This window comes from Carassius auratus, unplaced genomic scaffold (genome assembly GCF_003368295.1).
Source record: "Carassius auratus strain Wakin unplaced genomic scaffold, ASM336829v1 scaf_tig00001679, whole genome shotgun sequence".
Taxonomy (NCBI): Eukaryota; Metazoa; Chordata; class Actinopteri; order Cypriniformes; family Cyprinidae; genus Carassius; species Carassius auratus.
In genome coordinates, this window is record NW_020523380.1 from 405,556 (window position 1) to 425,835 (window position 20,280).

General features: G+C 36.4%; 1 pseudogene; it reads left to right on the top strand.

Annotated features, from left to right (window-relative positions):
* The first annotated feature begins 4,911 nt into the window (after window positions 1-4,911).
* The window catches only part of LOC113069506 (dynamin-binding protein-like), a 42,761-nt pseudogene continuing 27,392 nt past the window's right edge, over window positions 4,912-20,280 (top strand).

A 20,280-nucleotide genomic window follows, 5' to 3' on the forward strand; every position in this document is an offset into this window, starting at 1 on the left:
GAACCTAATTTTACTATATCATGTAGATTCTTTGTTGTTTGTATAAATGCATAAACGTGTGTTTTTCATTGGGAAATCCATATTTTGATTTCATGTCCTTGTGGTGCTTAAATACATATGTATGTCTTATAACAACTTGGATTATAAAGGAAACGGAAAAAGTAATGTACTGTATATAAAAAAAAAAAAGATATTTCTCTGTCTAAGAAATGAGAAATTGATCATAGATTAATGGTTACTGGGAATTATGTCTGAATATGATACGAGATCAATCAGTATAAGATTAATTATCTCATGTGAATAATAATAAAGTAAAAATGTTATAATTTGAAAGATACTAAGATTGGTCTTTTTAATCGATTCTTTGGACAATTGTTGTTTTTAGGAATATGAACACGTTGATGTGTAATGGAATGAGCATGTGTGAATTTTGTAAAACTGTATTGAAATTTTCTGGAAAGTATACGGTGTACACTGTGATAATTATTTTATCGCATGGATATATTTTATTATGATTTTTAAATGTCAAAATATGTTGTTTGATTAAACAAGGCATATTTTGGTTTGCAATTTGCATGCAAAGTAAAGATTTACTGAAATGATCGGTGGACATCCTAAACTCTAATTTAAATTGAATACCATAAATCGGTTTGCTGAAATTAAAACAGGAGTAGTATGTAAGGTTGTATAGATAGTCAGCTGCTAACTTGAGGATATCCCTGTGTAAAAATCACATAAAGGACTATGTAAAGTGCTGATGTGGCAGACAGACAGATAGATCTTGACATCTGATTATTTATGTCTATTAAAAAAACGACAAGAATTGCAAGTCTAGACTCCTCTCAATTATGTTTGCTTGCATAAAGTGTTTTTAAATCAGCAACCATTTGTGTTTTCCAATTAATATATTCAGTGCATATTTAAGAAAGAATCTCTCCTTAAATAAAGAAAAAGAAAAGAAAAGAAAGATTCTTATTAAATTCTCATCTGTTGGCATACTCATGCTTACTGAAGTGAAAAGAACACTAGGGGTCAGTGCTGTAGTGGTACAGCCAGGCCACTCTTTTGCTCTGCTCAAAAGTGTTGAATATAGCAGAAAACAAATAAAAAGCAGCATGACATCCATTAGAGCTAAAATTCCCTTTGATATGTCCTACTCGAACTTTTCGTTACAATAGGAAAAGCATCAAAATAAAGAAAATGTGCCAGCCTAAAAAGTTCTTATAAAATCTGGAGCCTAAAAAAAAAAGTATACAAACTGTTTTTTTTAAATACCAGAAAATGCATTAAATATAGTATTCAGTATGATCTTTTTTAATAGTATTAGAACATCCAAAGACAGACTCAATATACAGATGCATCTCAATGAATTAGAATGTTATGGAAAAGTTAATTTATTTCAGAAATTCAACTCAAATTGTGAAACTCAACAAATTAGGATATGGTGACATGCCAATCAGCTAATCAACTCAAAACACCTGCAAAGTTTTCTTGAGCCTTCAAAATGGTCTCTCAGTTTGGTTCACTATACAATCATGGAGAAGACAGCTGATTTGACAGTTGTCCAGAAGACAATCATTGACATGCTTCACAAGGAGGGTGAGCCACAAACATTCATTGCCAAAGAAGCTGGCAGTTCACAGAGTTCTGTATCCAAGCATGTTAACAGAGAGTTGAGTAGAAGGAAAAAGTGTAAAAGAAAAAAAAAAATCACAACCAACTGAGAAAACTGCGCAGCCTTGTGAGGGTTGTCAAGCAAAATCGATTGAAGAATTTGAGTGAACATCACAAGGAATGGACTGAGGCTGGGGCCAAACACACAGACGTGTCAAGGAATTTGGCTATGTATTCCCCTTGTTAACCCACTCATGAGCCACAGACAACTTCAGGGGCGTCTTACCTGGGCTAAGGAGAAGAAGAACTGGATTGTTGCCCAGTGGTCCAAAGACCTCTTTTCAGATGAGAGCAAGTTTTGTATTTGATTTGGAAACCAGGGTCCTAGAGTATGGTGGAAGGGGTGGAGAAACTCCTAGCCCAAGTTGCTTGAAGTGCAGGGTTAAGTTTCCACAGACTGTCATGATTTGGGGTGTAATGTCATCTGCTGGTGTTGGTTCATTGTGTTTTTTGGAAACCAAGGTCACTGCACCCGTTTACCAAGAAATCTTGGAGCACTTCATGCTTCCTTCTGCTGACCAGCTTTTTTGAAGATGCTGATTTCATTTTCCAGGAAGATTTGGCACCTGCCCATACTGCCAAAAGCACCAAAAGTTGGTTAAATGACCATGGTGTTGGTGTGCTAACTGTGCTTGACTGGTCAACAAACTCACCAGGCCTGAACCCCTTAGAGAATGTATGGGCTAATGTCAAGAGGAAGATGAGAAACAAGAGACCAAACAATGCAGATGAGCTGAAGGCCACTTTTAAAGAAACCTGGGCTGCTATACCACCTCAGCAGTGCCACAAACTGATCACCTCCATGCCACGCCGAATTGAGGCAGTACCGCAATTAAAGCAAAAGGAGCCCCTACCAAGTACATGTAGTGCAGTAAATTAACATACTTTCCAGAAAGCCAACAATTCACTAAAAATTCAATTTTTTTTATTGGTCTTATGAAGTATTCTAATTTGCTAGAGAATTTGTGGGTTTTGTTAAATGTGAGCCAAAATCATCACAATTAAAAGAGACAAAGACTGAAACTACTTCAGTCTGTGTGCACTGAATTTATTCAATGCACAAGTTTCACAGTAATTCAGTGTTGAATTACTGAAATAAATTAACTTTTACACGACATTCTAATTTATTGAGATGCACTGATCAATCCATGTTTTCAATTATGCAGTGAATACATTTCCTTTAAGATGGAAATATTTACAGAAAGTAAACAATGCTAATATTTTCCTGTGATCTTCCTGGATCTTCCACAAACAGAATAACAATGCCCTCTGAATAACAGGAAAAATGGAAAATGTACTCCAGGAATGTTGCCCACGAGGACTAGAAGCCTCTGCAGCTGGAAAATATGAGCCATAATTAATCTCTCATAAATAAGAATAATGATGTTTAGAGAGCTGTGCTGCCAATGAAAGTGAAAATGAGGGAAATTTTGTGTAAAAAGTGTGCCAAGAAAAATTATGTTTCATACCAACAATTAGTGGTTTGCTTTAAATTAGAAGATCAACGTTCTGTCATTTTACAGCCATGAATAAACTGTCCGAACAGTCATAAAATTAAGTGACAGGATTTCATTGTGAATGAGAATGCTTCAGTGACACCAAGTTCATGAATAGATCAACAAAGAATGAATGGCAACAGAAAGCTCAAGCTCACATGGTCTTTCTCAATGAAAATGTCACAGTAGGAGAGGACAACAGAAGCTTTTCATGCTTCCAAGATATGACAGATCTGGCATTTTCTCAGAAGCCATGGGCATGTTGTGTCAGAGCGGCTTACAACACAGAGCTCAATGCAACAATAAAACCCACACAGCAGCTGTTATTATCTGCCCTCACTCTAGTCTAGTGGATGCTCACTCGGCTTCAGCTTTGTAACAGAATTTATAAGTCAATCTGAGTCAAGTGATCCCAGTCAGGTGATAGTAATTTGTAATGACTGGATTGTGCGCAGAATAATGGGTGTGTTATTTACAGGTCAAGATCTGACTAAACAATTCTGCACTACCTTACAAACAAGGGCCTCACAGACCGCTTCCTTTCATTGTTTCTGTATATAAGGAAGTCATGGCTATAATGCAGACACAGCAAAAAATAACCTTACTTCTGACAGCACTTAAAACATTATGTTCCCTTGTAACAATAATATTGACACTGAGTTTACACAAAGCAATAAAGCTGTCCTTTCCACAAACTATCACCAAATGCAGAATATCTCAGTCAGAGAGAGCCTTGAAACCATAATCAGACAGTTTTAACCTCTGCATCTGAACTTTAACCATATAATGGTGTTTCCTTAACTTTGAGTACTTTTACATGCCAAGGACTGATTTTATTAAAACTGGTAAAACATTTTTCTTTTTGTTATATCATGTTCATATGAAACATTTTATTGCTACTTTTTGCATGCTTTTTTGTCACACACACACACACACGCCCCCAGACAGACTGCCCACACAAAGAATAAAATATACATAAACCATTTCATTATTTTGTGGAAATATTTTTCCCCAAACAAAAGTAATTTCCAATGCAACAAACAATTTTGCCCTATTAAAGTTTTTCAATTTAATAAAAGTATTTAGTACGTTTGCTGTAATTTTGTTGAATTATGCAAAGTGTTTTAATTGTTTTTATTTATTGAAATGTTTCTTTTAAAAATATGCTAAAATGTAATTTACTTGTACACAATAAATAATTCGAGATATGGTTGATATAGCAAATGTTCCTACAACTTCGTACAAAATTTACAGAATTCCCCTGCGTGTCCACAAAAGTTAGTGGACAAATTCTCAGTGTGAAAAGTGTGTTTTAAGCATTTTAGTTAATTTCTTCAACATGCCTTGAACAATTCTCTTTTAAGTCAACATGCCATGAGTTCCCAGAGATGAACAAACACTCGTTATCTTTTGTTAAAAAGTTTAGTTAAATTTAAAAGCTTTTGCAACCTATCTATACTATTCAATTCACACAACAAGATGACATACCGTTTTGACATAGGTTGCCTTTATATGACGCAGTCAGTGGAATAAAATATCAACAACGTTATCTATTTTTGCAGATTGTACTAGACTGTGATTTCACTGGATTATTTCCCTCATGTGTTTTATCTTTAGTAGGAATTTCCTTCAGGCACGTTAAAGGCCGCCCTGCGTTTGTGCTTGGTGTCAGCAGAGGGCGGTGTGCTGATGATGTCAGCATGAAGAGAGGTAAGGATCAGCCTGATGGGACCTTTATGGGATGACAGCTGATCCCACCGTGGCGCAGATGACCGTCGATATCGGATCACATGCAACTTGTGGGCCAAGTAATGACAGGCGGGAGAAACTCATCTTACATTTAATTTCTAAAGAAAATTGAACGATACAAAGCTAATGGCAGAAGGGAAACGCGCAAGAGCATCCACTGGATAGTAAAAGTTTTCTTGCTGTCGGTTTTTTTTTTAGTTAACGTAAGCCTTTTCAGCAACGCAGTCTAATCGCATTGAGGGCGTTTGTGGTCACACAGGTAAGTGGAATCTTGTATTTAATTCTGTATTTAGCTTGTAGGTAGCCTCGGTTACCACGAGTGGTTCGGGTTCAACATTGTGTCTTCTGTTTTGAATATGTAAGAGTGTTTATATATTTACATAAATAGCGGTGCTGAGGGTATTTCGTGGCATGTATTTGTCAAGCATCGTCTGGCATTTTTATCAGTTTCCTTTTTCCTTCATAAAACACGATTCTCCTTTAGTAGTGTGGATTTCGATTCTTTTTAATGATTCGAATCTTTTGAATTGATTCGTTCTGTGGCTCTATCAGCAGGTTACACTGTTAAAATATGTGTCAGGGTGGGAGTCTCTTTTGTAAATTATAAGTGAGTCGCTGTTTGAGCCTTCGATCAGACGATTCGTTAAATGTCGTTAATGACCAAAAAGCTGAGCGTGATACACAAAATATTGAGTAGTTCAGGGAAGGGGACGTATTCGTTCAGGAGGTCCATCCAGTGAAATGCTTCAATGAACTAAATATACAAAGAAAAACTTAAACCAGCTTAAAGTTTTGATGGTATAACATGATGGTCGCACAGACTGGCCAGGCTGAAGGTGAACTGTTTAGTGTCTAAATGGTTGACAGTCTGGTTTACTGACCAGCTAAAATCAGCAAACAAACCAACTGAATCAAGCTTTGGAGACCTTGGTCTTAGACAAGGATGGGTTTTTAAACGTAGTTAGGTGCACTTACATTTCCAGGAAAGCTTTAATCGTTTGTTCAGATATTGTGACCGATGTGGCAACTACCCCTTAAATGTTCATATCAATAAAACTGAAAACCAATTGAAAATGCAAGCCAATTGAAACAGCATGTAGGTTGATTCTTGTCACCTGTCAGATGGCAACTGTTGTCAGTTGTCTCTCTTCCTGCTAGAGACTTTGGGACACGATTCATTTGCACAAATCAAACTGTGTGTCAGAATATACTTGTATAGGTGTTGGCAGCGTAACAGTGCTGTATTTACTCAGAGATTAACGGAATGCTCTTGTTTGTCTGTTTTGTAATCCGATGTACTCAAACGTTGTGTTGTTGGTTGGGTTGCAAGGGGGTGGAACATCTTCAGTAAATTTAGGACATTCCACAACATTCCAGAAATGTTGCAAACTTTGTAGGATTTTTAGTAATATTCCCAAGGATTTTTGGAAAGTTTCTGGAAATTTTCCACCCCTTTGCAACCCTAGTTGTTTGTCATTCAGACCTCACTGATACAGTTGGTACCAGTGCAACCGGTTTAGGCCTTTTTTCTTTGGAGCTTTCAGTAGATGTTGACATCCTTATATTAAAAAATATTAATTAACAGGACAAACCAGGTTACAAAACTAATAAAAAAAAACGTTAATTATTTTAAATCAGTCTGAGTATTCTGCTCCCTTTTTTCAGTTTCCTTGCCAAAGACTCACTATGGGTCAGCATCATCAGCTACATAAATAATGTTTCAATTATTTATTATTGTAACAACTAATGTGTTGACAAGCATCAATGTCAGTGAATGAATTTGATACTATTGTATGGTTTCAAACTGATTTTCAGCTACATTTATTGAAACATTCTTATCATCATCAATGTAAATAAAATAAAACATAGTGTAGTGAACAGATCACTATCAGATCATCATCTGATAGTGTTGAGAAAACCATATTTTGCATATTGCACAGATATTAAATACTGTAGCCATTTTTCTGGTATTGCAGTGAGACCTAGAATTAAATGTAAAATAATCAAAATAATATATATAAAAATATGTATTACAAATTGTAGAACAATTGGATCCATAACAAAAAAGTTTATAATGTACATATGTTTATCAATAAATATTATTATATATAAAATTTGACATACCAATTTATTAAATGAGAGAGAGAGATCAGTTAAAAATGAATAAGCTGTTTTTGTAGCAGTTATTTTTAGTGCTCCTTTGAATATATATTGAAAACAGTATATTTAAAATGCTCCTTCAGTATGTAGATCTGGTTGTAGAAAACCAACATGAGACTACGTTCCTTGTTGCATGTGGAGTGTTTGAATTATTAAAATAGTCAGCAGTAGTATTCCCTGTCCACGCTTGTCATTCGAGTCTTTTTATAAAGATATTATAAGAAGTGGGTTGTATCTGAAACATGACAGCTAATACATTGATGCACTACAGCTGTTCTGCAAAAAGCCTCCTGCCTCTCAAAATTATATTTTTGATTTTACATTAACTGATTTAGATTAGATTTGCTGAAGAGTGCAGGGTAAGTTCATAACATGTAGAGACTTCACTCCACTCCACTGTAGTCCAGAGAAAAGAAAGTTGGGAACATTCTTGGCATTCTTTTCCAGCCACAACTGACGTTGGAAAATTGAATCTAAAATTATCATAGAGGTTTGGCATTGTCTGTATGAGACAGCATCATTGACTCCTGAGACTCTTTGAATCAACCGTAAGCTTGCAATGCAGCTCTCGGCCCATGTACTGTAATTGATATTAGTTTGTTTTATGTCATGTGCACCATTCAAATTCAGCAGATACTATGAATCATGCAACAACTGATGACTTCCATTTGTCTAGAACACCAGCTGTTTTTAGGAGCTTGTGTATTGGGACCTCATATTGCACATGACCTCCTCTATTTGATTCAAAGAAGAGTTGTACTTGTCAGATTCGGGTACAGAGTTTAAGTCATGTGGGGCCAAGCCATGTGACTTGTGCATGCTACTTCCAACTCCACACCAGAGGTGATAGAAGGCAAGCACATTTTAAATGAATCTGAGATTGGTCAGTCTATGACTGTGTTGTTTTAAGGCCTTTCTTTATGGTTTTTGAAGACAATGAGTTGTGGCCTGTGGTGGATGATCTTCTTTTGTGTTTCTTAGAGCAAGATTGTATATTATAGATTACTGTTCTATCCATAGCCAGCTTCAAATGGATCTAAATGACACTTTATGTTGCCTAAAATGACGGGGTGTTTGTGTTGCTTAAAATTTCATGATTTACTCACGATTCTTCTAGTTACAAATTCTGTATGCATTGTTCTTAAAGCATATTTTTTGAAATCATTAAGCATTTGTTTGGGCATTTGATCATTCGTTAAACCATTAACAGGTTTATAATGCTAAAAGTCATGAAGTTCAATAAGGTTCCATTCTGTATTTAAAAATATAAACATATATAAAAAAAGTTTAGTAGTTATACACGTAAAATTAATGGAAACAGTGCAGTGTTATTTGTGATCTCACAGTTATTATGGTATATGGAGTACTTTGTATAAAGAAACAAGTGATTAATCAAAATTGAATTCATTGCAAATAGAATCAAATAATACTGAATTTGCTAAAATTGTTCTTGAACCCAGTTGAAAACCTATGAATGGGGAATAGAACTGAATCAAAATAAATCCCATTGCAAGTCGAATCAATTTGTTTTTGAATCGAATCAAAAACATGTCAATTGTGAATAAAATTTAATCTAATTATATCAATAAATGGAATTCTTAAATCGAAAACCTGTGAATCGAACTGATGAGCTGTTACACAAAGATTCACACCCCTAGGGCCAACTAAACCTCTTTTATGCTTCTTCTGAGTATTTTTTTCTCCTTTTAAACAGTGACCTTAAGTCACCATGTAAAGTAATATGAACTTGTTTCAGATCCTTATTTCACTAATGCAAATTGCTCTGGACTTCATAAACGGTAACAGGAAACATTGCTGTTAGAAAAGTGGCTTCCTGGTGGCAATTTTAGCACTTTCTCTCAAAAGACTCCTTGATAACTGATAGTCTTGTCTTGCTTTTTCTTGAATGTTCTGTGGAAAAACCATTCCTCTTTGCCAATCATTTGAGCATCTTTAAGCCTCAGCAGTGGGCCGTAGTCCAGTAGTCTCATTAGATGCTCTGTAGGAGATTGTTTTCTGTATAACCTGTAAATAAAGAACAGCCTCTCAAGGTTGTGTTTGTTGGGGGGGATGTGTGTTTGGGAGAATGGGGCATTTCAGAAAGTCCTCTCTCACAGGCCAGTTTCCACAGTAACTGTGTACATCTGGGTTGTGCTTCTCAAGACAAAGTGTTTGTGTAGGGAAAGTTCCCCATGCATGGTCTCTTGTGAACCTTGGATTTCCCCATAAAACTCCACTTGGACCTGCCATACACCTCCCATTTTCATCAGCCTAGAATCATGGCACCCAGAGAAAGTGATGGAATGAGGAAGTTTGGGTTCTCTGTTCGTTAATCAGACAGTGTTTACTTCACTCATGTCAAGCTTTCCTTATTTCCTTTTTCCTGATTATTAAAACTTACATTTCAGTCTGTTCTCTCACATTGTATTTCAGAGCTTCAGAAGAACGTACAGGACAGGAGTCTTAGGGACCAGTTTTATAATATTTTCCTGGTGCTTTTGAGTCCTTTTTGATGCTTGAAAATGTAATTCCTGTTCATTGTAATTGGATGGAAAAGAGCAGTCTATGATTTCTCCTAAATTATGTAATTTTTGGGCTATTACTTTGAATTAGAGAACAGAATCATGTAGAACTAAGGAGTTGAAAATGTCTTTGACTTGAAACAATGTTTTTTTTTTTTACATTTTAACTTATGTGAGTATGTGTATGTGTCAAGCTCAACAAATTGCTACATTTTTTTGAAGATTGCAAAATAAGGATTATCCTGCCAAGATTCAGTATAGGAGGGTACCGTCTGATTTCCCCATCACATTGTTCATCACATAATTTTGGGTCGGATCATGGTTGTGTGTTTTGTTTCTTTTTTTTCTTTTAATTAAAGATTGCAATTTTACTGAGAGAACATTTCATTAAATGTTTACATTGTTATCTCTAAAGCACACTTGAGTTGGTTCTTGATCATTAGATGTGATGTTATGGTGTCTTGAAAACCTTGCAAACCATTTTTAGGAGGTACTTTTACACAAAAAAACTTTCTGTTAAGTAATTGACTGACTGCCAGTTTCTGACACAGCCCACGGCCCATAATAGATATCCTCTTTCACTGACGTTGTATTAGCCTTACTGCTTCTTGTTTTTACTGCATGACTTCATTACCATCCACAACCGTGATCTGTTTGAAATCTGCTGCATTTTCTCCCATGCTGAGACAGGAGCCACATTAGTTTGAGCTCATCTAGAATGATCCTCATTTAGGGCTGTTTTGAAATGAATGCATTTAAATGGATGCAACGCCACATGCCTGACTATGGGCACACACAATGCCAGTGCTGTAAACACCCATCCGTAATAAAAAAGCAGCAGAACTATGCCACAATATGGAAGCTTCCAGTCCTGAATGTGTGTTGCAATAACAGAGGGGGCAGGCAGCAAACCACCTCTTCGCATATCCCCTCCTATTGTTGGCATGAAATCGGACCTGTTCAATAAATAAAAGCAGGCAGTCAGCAGATCGAGTTCCAGAGAGCGAACACTGCTGGAGAATCGGAAAAAGGGGAAATGGATGGTTAGAGTTTTTAAGGGAGTGTCTTGGATCTGGAGAGGGATGAGAAAGATGGTTGATTTATAGCCAAGGAAAGGATGTTTTCACTTAGTCTCCGTCCAGGGTTGGATCACAGCCACTCATGACAGCGAATCATACCTAAAGAGAAAGGACAGAGACGTAAATCCTTTATCAGAGTTTGGAAAGGGATTATATACAGTATGCACACTTCCTGTACAGCATGGCAAAGAAAAAACGTGTGAGTGGGCTTTAGCTGGAGTTTTAAACTTGGCGTCATGCAACTGGTTTCCAGCACGCAATTTGTCCACAAAGAAAGTGAAAATGCTGTGTGACAGTTAAAGGGATAGTTCACCCCAAAATTAAAATTATGTCATTAATGACTCACCCTCATGTCGTTGCAAATCCGTAAGACCTCCATTCATCTTCGGTAAACAGTTTAAGGTATTTTAGATTTAGTCCGAGAGCTTTCTGTCCCTCCATTGAAAATGTGTGTATGGTATAATGTCCATGGTTAGAAAAGAAATAAAAACATCTTCAAAGTAGTCCATTTGACATCAGAGGGTCAGTTAGAATTTTTTGAAGCATCGAAAATACATTTTGGTCCAAAAAAGGCAAAAACTACCACTTTATTCAGCATTGTCTTCTCTACCGGGTCTGTTGTGAGTGCGTTCACTGCAGTGTATGATATCCGGTTCGCGAACGAATCACTCAATGTAACCGGATCTTCTTGAACCAGTTCAGCAAATCGAATTGAAGCGTTTGAAACGGTTCGCGTCTCCAATAAGCATTAATCCACAAATGACTTAATCTGTTTACTTTTTTAATGTGGCTGACACTCCCTCTGAGTTAAAGCAAACCAATATCCCGGAGTAATTCATTGACTCAAACAGTACACTGACTGAACTAGGGCTGTACGATGTGTCGTTTAAGCATCGATATCGCGATGTACAAATCCACAATAGTCACATCGCGGATGTGCGATGTAGGCTGTCGTAGTTGATCCGTTATTCATTAACCGTACGGGCCAGCTGCTCCCCGGCCCTTGACAAATGTGATTCGCAGATTAATTGCACAGCTTAACCATCATGGAGTGAAAGTTTATCATTTGCATGTGTTTTTAAGTCCTGTCAGTTTAACAGAGCGCATATAAGAACGAGCAGAGAGAGAGAGCGAGAGAGCCCTGGCCGCACACGTACACTCACCTTCACCGTCTTCAAACAACACGAGCGCTGTCTTGCTCTCTCTCCCTCGCGCATATTAATCAAAATCAATTGACACGATGGTGTCAAAAAACAAAACAAAAAAACTATCCACTGATGAAATGTTTTCTGTGTTGTCAAATCTTGTGCGATATCCTAAACTGCAGAGATAATTACACAACGCATGCTGTACACGTCTGATTCGCGAACTAATGATTCCTTTGAACTGGTTAAATTTAATGAATGGTTTAAACAACTGACCTGTCCAACACTGAACTCACGAGACTTCTGAATTGGTGAATAAAAAAAATCTTTAACACTTTACAGTAATGTTCTATTTATTAAACTATCGATTCAATAAACTGGTTGAAGAAAACGGTTCACTGGTTCTTTTGCGCTCGACGTAATGACGTCTTTGGCGATGATTGCCCTTCATTCAAGCCTTCGGTTTACCCGCGCTCATAACACTAGCACAGAATCTGTTCAGAATCAATCATCAAAAGAATCTGTTCGGTTCATACGCTCTGTGTGTCGGTCTGCTTCACGCTGAATCACACGTGTAGTATCATCAGCTCCTCGGTTCACGAATCGGACACGTCTGAAAGAAACGGTTCTTGACTTGAACGAGTCAATCATTCATTCGTTATCTGGCTCAGCTCTCTTCACAACAGTTCAGTCAGTGTACTGTGTGTATTTTCGATGCGTCAATAATGACATAATTTTCATTTTTAGGTGAACTAACCCTTTAAATCACAGTTAATCAGAATATATTTGATATTAAAGTCAACAAATAATGTAAACTGACCCTGTTTACTTTCTTAATACATTTTCCTTGTTTTTATGTGATGATTCATTATTCCATGTAGTATAGGGTTTCCCAAACTGCAGGGGGTTTGTGAGTTGATGAAAAGCTAATGTAACGATTACCGGTTTGATGATAAATCATGATAAGATTCCCCACGGTTAGTATTACTGTTTCATCTTTTAATTATCATTAAAAACTGTAATCGATTACCATGATTTGAACAACTAGCGATAAATAAATACTTTCCAGCATAAAGCACAGTTTTCAGTAAGTCTCACCTGCGCACAGCATGCGGAGTAGTTTTGTTTTGAGTGAAAACGGGGGGAAAGCTGTGAGGTTTAAAAGCATGCTAAGGGAATTATACAAATGAATATATGAATTAATTAATTAATTATATGAATGTACCACTGAAGGTTCTCGCTGTCTTAAGAAACTATATTGTTTTCATCTTTGCTCCATGTAATACCTAAATCAGTGGTTCTCAATTCCAGTCATTGCGCCCCCCTTCTCTGCACATCTTGTGTCTCTTATAACTTCAGACATTTGTTCTATTCGAATGTAAGTGCCCTGCAAAGTGGACATCACAGGATATTCCACCATGATTCCAGTTCGAAGCAAACATATATGTTCCATTCACAGTGCATTGAAATGTGCAAGACGTGAATTTAAATAGTTTTATTTACAGATGTATATATATAATAATTAATTAAGCAATTATAATTTTGAAATATGAGGTTTACCTATTTATTAAACTTTTTCAAAGCTTTATTTAATATTTTACATTAGATATTTCAACTTGCTATTAAGAGGCATTTTTATTTAATATTCTGAAAACTTGCATGTCCTTCAGAACAGGTAATGCCATACTTTTTTGTTAGCCAAACAGCTTTGACCTAAAATATTTACCTGACGTAGCCCCTGAAATTGACTTAAATTTGTACAATTTGAAAACACATTCTCTTATTTACATTTATGCATTTAACAGGTGCTTTTATCCAAAGCGACTTACAGTGCATACAGGCTATACAATTTATTTTTTAACTAGCATGTGTGTTCCCACAATTGAACCCACAACCTTTTGCGCTGCTAACGCAATGCTCTACCACTGAGCCACATTTTTATTAGTGTATTTATATAATTAATAATAGTATTATTAATATTATTTCTATATGTTAGAAGCGGAAAAATAAATCTAATGAAAACCAAGTTCCCGTTAAATTGAATTTATTGATAGTATATACTAGTCAGTATTTGCATGATTAGCGACAATTGGCCAGATTATTGTACTGGCATTATCCTACAAGGTTTCAGGATCTTCGGAAGGAAGGGGAGGAATTCCCACTGCGAATGCTTCACAATGTCTCGTTCCGCTCTCAGGGAGCCGAGGTTATGACAGTAACTAGAGACATTTCTCAACTTTCTTGTTTATATCCATTGGACGAAATAGTAGTAAACATTCAGTTAACTTGTTTTGTATGTGTAAACTCAACATTTTGCCCGCTTGACTTAAAATTTTAAACTTTTTTTAAACAATTTGCAAGTTAGAGATTTTAGAGTGAAGCAAAATACAAATTAACACATAGCAAGCAAATTGTCTTGGAGACAAAACTATTCATTGTACGTAATAAGTTTTTCTCATTGAATATCCAGTTTCAGTCTGAAATACCCTAAAAATCTTAGAATGAAAGTAACATTTGACACATGATGTCGTCTTTTTTAATATGCAGTTTATGTGGAGCATAGGGTGGTTTCACTCTGATGTCTTGTCTTGTTGTAGTCACAGCTGGTTAGGAGAAAAACCTTTTCATGAAAAAGGGGTTTTCTTCCAGCAGTTTATACCAGAGTTTATTCAGTGATGAGAAGCAAAGAGAAATAGTTTGTATTAGTAGGTGTGATCTAGTGTGAAAGCGGCACGTGACCTGCTCAAACACAGATAAACAACAGCGATATAATGTCACATTAGTTCTCAATACTGAATCTTTCATCTGATGCACAGTTGCTTCTTTATTGTAATGCCAGCTGTTTGGGTGTTAGTGTGTGTGTTTGAGATAGAGTGTGTAACCCTTTTGAAAGACTGTAGAGTGAGTGTTTACAAAGCTGTCTGTCGTTCTAGCACCACTGTCACTCCAGTGCCAAGTGTCTCACTCACACACAAATACAGAGACCCTCTCTTTCTTTCACTAGTTTGCTTTTTTCATTCATCTTTATTTATTAGCCTGAGATTTACTCGTCGTCTCTGTTTCATGTTCTCGATGACCTTAAGATTCAAAATGAACTTTTCCTAGCACTGACATGTGATTATTTCATTAAAACAATTTCAGCATTGATTCAGCAGGGCATGCTTTTATTCGTATTCATGGTTTTAGAATTGGAATCAGCTTTTACTGGGGAGATTGGATGCATTGCTGCAGGAAAGTAGATAATTTGTGTTTGTTTGTTTGCTTATTGTATCAGTCAGTATTCTATATTTAATTGTGCATGCTCATGATGAACTTTGCTGACATAAAATAATGTAATAAGACCGTTAAATATAACATTTTGAGCAAATCTGAGAATGAACCACCATTTGTATTCTGGAAATTATAATGTTGTGATCCCTAAATTCACTTGTGGAATTAAATTTTTTTTAATGTGAAGTAATTTATATGAAAAATCGGATAGAATTTTAATATTGGAAATTTATTTGTGATCAATGATGCCTGATCAATCTAATATGGCCAAGGCAGAGAATTGATCATTGTCATGAGAAGATTCTTGTTTAAATGATCAAATATTAGTTGTGTTTTAGAATGTGTTTTAAAATGTATTTAAGTGTTCAGATTGTAGCCAAGATAAACATGTAATGATTGAGTAAGCATTATTGGATTCAGATACAAGGTTGTTTTCCTGGACACAGGATGGGGTGACATAAGTATGAAGTTCTGCTTCAACCTGCCTGCATGCGTTATGACTAGTTAGCACCATGCAGAATGTTGAAGAGGTTAGTTGTGCTTAAAAAACTGCCCACTGGTTCTATTACCACATTCCTGCTCATCTGTACACACTTCACCCATCTGTGTCAGACGAACTGATTCAGACAAACTGAAAGAAAACAAGAAGCAAAATATTGCTTCCTAATTTTTTTTTAATATATTCTCTAAATAAAACACACACAAAAACACACACCATATAGATAGCTAGATATACAAACAAATACAGAATTTTGTTACAATTCTGAAATATACTAATATAATAGTTATACATGATAAAAACATTTTTTTTTTACACACACACACACACATACACACACACACACATATATAAATAGCTGCAGGTAGACTGTAGGGTCATGCCAGTTCTCTTTCTGATGTTCAGACATGATGACTCACATGAACTGACTCGTCAGCTGGAAATATCCAGCTCTCATTGGAATCGTGCTCTGGGAACTCGCTTTTTTTCCCACTTAGAAGATGCTAAAGCAAAGAGACTGTTACTCTCTCTCTCTGACACACACAGCCACACACTGTCTGTGGCTTTGCCCTCGTGTCTGAACATGTTGGTTCTTCCGTCATTGACAACTTATTTATTCTGCCGATTGAAGTGGTGCACAGAGTGTGTGCCGAAGACTGGAATCCATTTCTGAGTCAACAAGTCTCTAATTTTCCATTGTTACAGAGGGTACTGATCAGAGGAGGACATAGGGAAGGATGCAAAATGCCTGAAATCATTTATCAAATCAGTGTTCTGGTTTTACTTATCCCCTTGTGAAAGCAAGAAAAAGTCTTAAGTCTTTTAGAGAAATGGATGCATATATGTTTTATCCAACAGTTTTTAGCTGACTATAATGGTTATTTAAACACCCACAGTGAGGTTAAGGGTATATTTAAGGTTCACCCTCTCTCGTGAGGCTTAAAGCTTTGATACTCCCTCATATTCTTGAGTTGCGTCAGTGCATTCTTTCTGTAACTGAAACACACTGGCTATGTCCAAAATCAAGAGCAGCTGCCTCTCTTCTCAGTCCATCAGTCATTCAACAGACTGCTTGTAGTATGAAGGCACATTTTAAGGTTTTAGACTGCCTTCTGAAGCACCATAACATGATGCCTCAATGATCATTTAATTAACTTAATTGTTGAATGAAGTCCTTAGTTTTGTTTTCTTTGTACGCAAAAAGTATTCCTGAAGCTTCGTAAAATTATAAATTGTCTGTGTTGCTGCCTTTTTTTCTTTGACTCCGCACATCATGAATACTTTCTCTGCCGCAGGGGAAGATCAGTGGTGTGGGTGAACACTAGGCTTTTGTATTGTATTTTGAGTTTCTTTAAAGCTGCAGTATTTTCTTTCCTTCTACTTTTATCACACAAGCCTGACTCAAATGCAGTCATCTGTGTGCAACATAAGGACAAAATGTCACTTTCAGACACAGTCTTTCACCTGGCATCCAGACAAGTTCTACTGTGACCCCTGTAAACTTTCAGTTGAGTCACCTGTTACCCCTCAACCCAACACCCAAGAGGTCCCGAGAAAGACAACCACACACACACACACACACACACACACACACAGCAGAAAGAGAGTTTGTTGAGCTTCTGAAATGTGTGTTTCAGCTCTAATTTCCTCTCTTTATTTTACAATCTCCTTTTTTTTTTTTAAATGAAGGAGTACTGTAACTATCTAACTTCTAATTCTGGCAGCAACATGCTTTCCTATAAATATTTTGATATGAATTCACATTGTTTCAGAGCCACAATCACTTGTATTCTTCATGCATGCAGAACTTTATGACTCTTCATTGTCTATTATCTTTGGACTGCACCGTCTCCCGCTCAAGGCCTCCACCCCATTATTGCTCTCATGTGGATGACTTAATGTGTTTATAGGGTGTATAAACGCATTTGAGCTTGTTGAAGAAATGTTGTCCAGAGAGAGGTGAATTCAGTTGCTCTAAATTATACACATTTATTTCGTCATCCTCATGAAGGATTAATTCATGCTGTCACTTCTGTTTGCTTGCACATGGAGTTGCTGTTGAATGAGCAGAGGTGCAAAAGAGGGAGACTAGGGTTTGTACACACAGGATGCATTCTTTGCTATTTATGCTACCATTCAAAGGTTTGGAAACAGTATGGGTCTTATTATTATTATTATTAATCTTGAAAATAAATAGGTTGCGTGGTATTCTAATAAATGTGGAATCTTTATTTTCCAAATAGCTCTTCTGACGTCATTGTGTTTTGAGCTCATCACTTCAAAATGTCTTATAGGTGAAGTTCTTTAACAGGAAAGGGCATCCAATCAACAAATACATTGGGAGGCCATATTGAAAATATGTTTGTTGTATAGGTGTCATGTTTAATCCATCTCTCTTTTGCTTGTGATGCACAGGTGATGAGTGAACATGGAGGCTGGATCGGTGGTGCGTGCCGTGTTCGAGTTCCTTCCCAGCGTCTCTGAAGAACTCCCTCTGTTCACCGGAGATGTCATTGAAGTGCTCAGTGTTGTTGATGAATTTTGGCTGCTTGGAATTAAAGATGGAGTCACAGGTAAAGTCATGTGAGGATTCACAGTAGATGTTGTCTTCTGTCTGTGATTTCGATCTTGATATCTTTTTTTATTCTACCTTCAGGCCAGTTTCCCAGCACTTTTGTGGAACCTGTTACAATCCCAAGCACCAAGACAGGAGAGAATCTGTATGTGTGCATCAGTGACTTTAACTCTGTGGATGCTGGAAACTTACCACTAAAGAGAGGTACATACATTATGCTCTCATTTGTTAAACATGCAGGAGTTTTATCCAGGTCCAATAAGGTTAATAATACTGCAACAAAGGGAAAATTATGCTGATGCTTACTGCACTTTTAAACCGATCATTTACTCAACCTCATGTTATTCCAAACCTATATGACTTCCAAACAATTCAAAGACATAATGCAATCCCCATAAAGAGACTTTTGGGCATTCTGCATTTTTGGAGATAGTGGGGGGGGGGGGGAAACATCAGAAAAATCCTTGCATCTCAAAAAGCTACCATATGGTTTCAAGAAGACGTTTGTGTTTCATGTAAGAAAGAAAATCTTGCAGGTTTGGATCATAAGGGTGATTTATCGATTATGACAGAATTTTTCTTTTTGAACCAGATATTGTTTTAACATAAAGACGTTTAATCTATAATGTAAAAACTTTTAAGTAGGTGACGAGTTAAATCTCTTTGTACTGCTATCTCTTTTCTTCAGCATAAATCCTGCTTGCTCAGAGTGACGTATGTCATATATGTAGGTATATATCATTTTTTACAGTAGACAGTAGAGCCATAGATTGTAGATCACCTCTACTGTAGCAACAGAGAAACCAAGAAAACACAATTTATAAGGTTTAATTGCTATGTTTGCTATGTTTTAGCGAGTAGAGATGTATATCAAAAGTGGAAACTCAGTCATCTTTATTCCTGAGGTATCTAGTTTATTTATGGTCTGTTTTGATCTACATATAGTATATAAGCTTATATCATCAGAGTTTCCAGATTTTGAGCACTATACATGCAATTTATAGTTTTCATGTGACATCACACCCTTACAAGAACGCCCACATGGATGGCAAAACAAGGCTGACCAGCAGTTCTTTTTATGAAGTTTGGTTTAAGTAGTATTGTAGTAAGACGGTGATATTTAAAGGCCAAATATTCAAAATATTTTTGAATCGGAAAATTAACAGGGTTGTGCTGCAGTTCTATAGATGTTTTGCCCGCCAAGTCTTCGATCCAGTTACCAGAAAACTATGAATTTAAAATAGCATTTTCAAGAAGAGCAGATCCCAAGTCACCACTAGATGTCACTAGTTATTTGTTTATAATGTGTGGAATAAATGATAGTCATTACCTAAAAATATATATATTTTTGTATAACTTGTCTGTTATTCGTATCAGTTCTGAAATGTTTTTTTCTTCTTTTCATTACCTACTTTGGAAAATGTTACTTTGTGTTTGATGTTTTGAATATTACATATTACATGTTTTATATTGCTTTAGATATAGTCAGTCCTGATCTAATGTGGAAACTGTGATTTGTCCAGTGCACACTTCCTTTATTTTTATGTGAAAAACACAACTGGAAGAGTTTTGTTTCCGCTATCATGTCAGTGGGGATCATATACGCTGTTCTAGTTTATGTGTTGAACACAATGGGAGGCGGAGCGCGACTGTGTGGAATTTGGCCCTTGTGACCCTAATGGACATTCTGGCTCCTGCTCCTGATGTGAATGTGTGCGTGTTCGTTAAGTGAAACTGATCACACCGGTGATTTAACCGCTGTGCAAACTGACTTGATGTCAGACGTCAGAGAACTTCACACTGCTCTAATACTGTTTACAAGGACAGCATAAAAAGAAATAAATTGTGTATTTGGCCTGGGTGCAAACATAGGCATCAACACAATTACTCAACTGCTAGTTCAATTTTCATTTACAATTAATACACTTAGCAGATACTTTAGTGAGGATTCAAACAAATATGCTAGTTTTACAAATAAGTATGATCTCAAACAAATAAAACTAATGCAGCTAATACAATATATAGTCCACCTAAATCCTTATATAAATAAGTCAACAGATTTTCTTAATGATCATTTTAAGCTTGACAGAAGTCCTCGTGTTCTCATATGT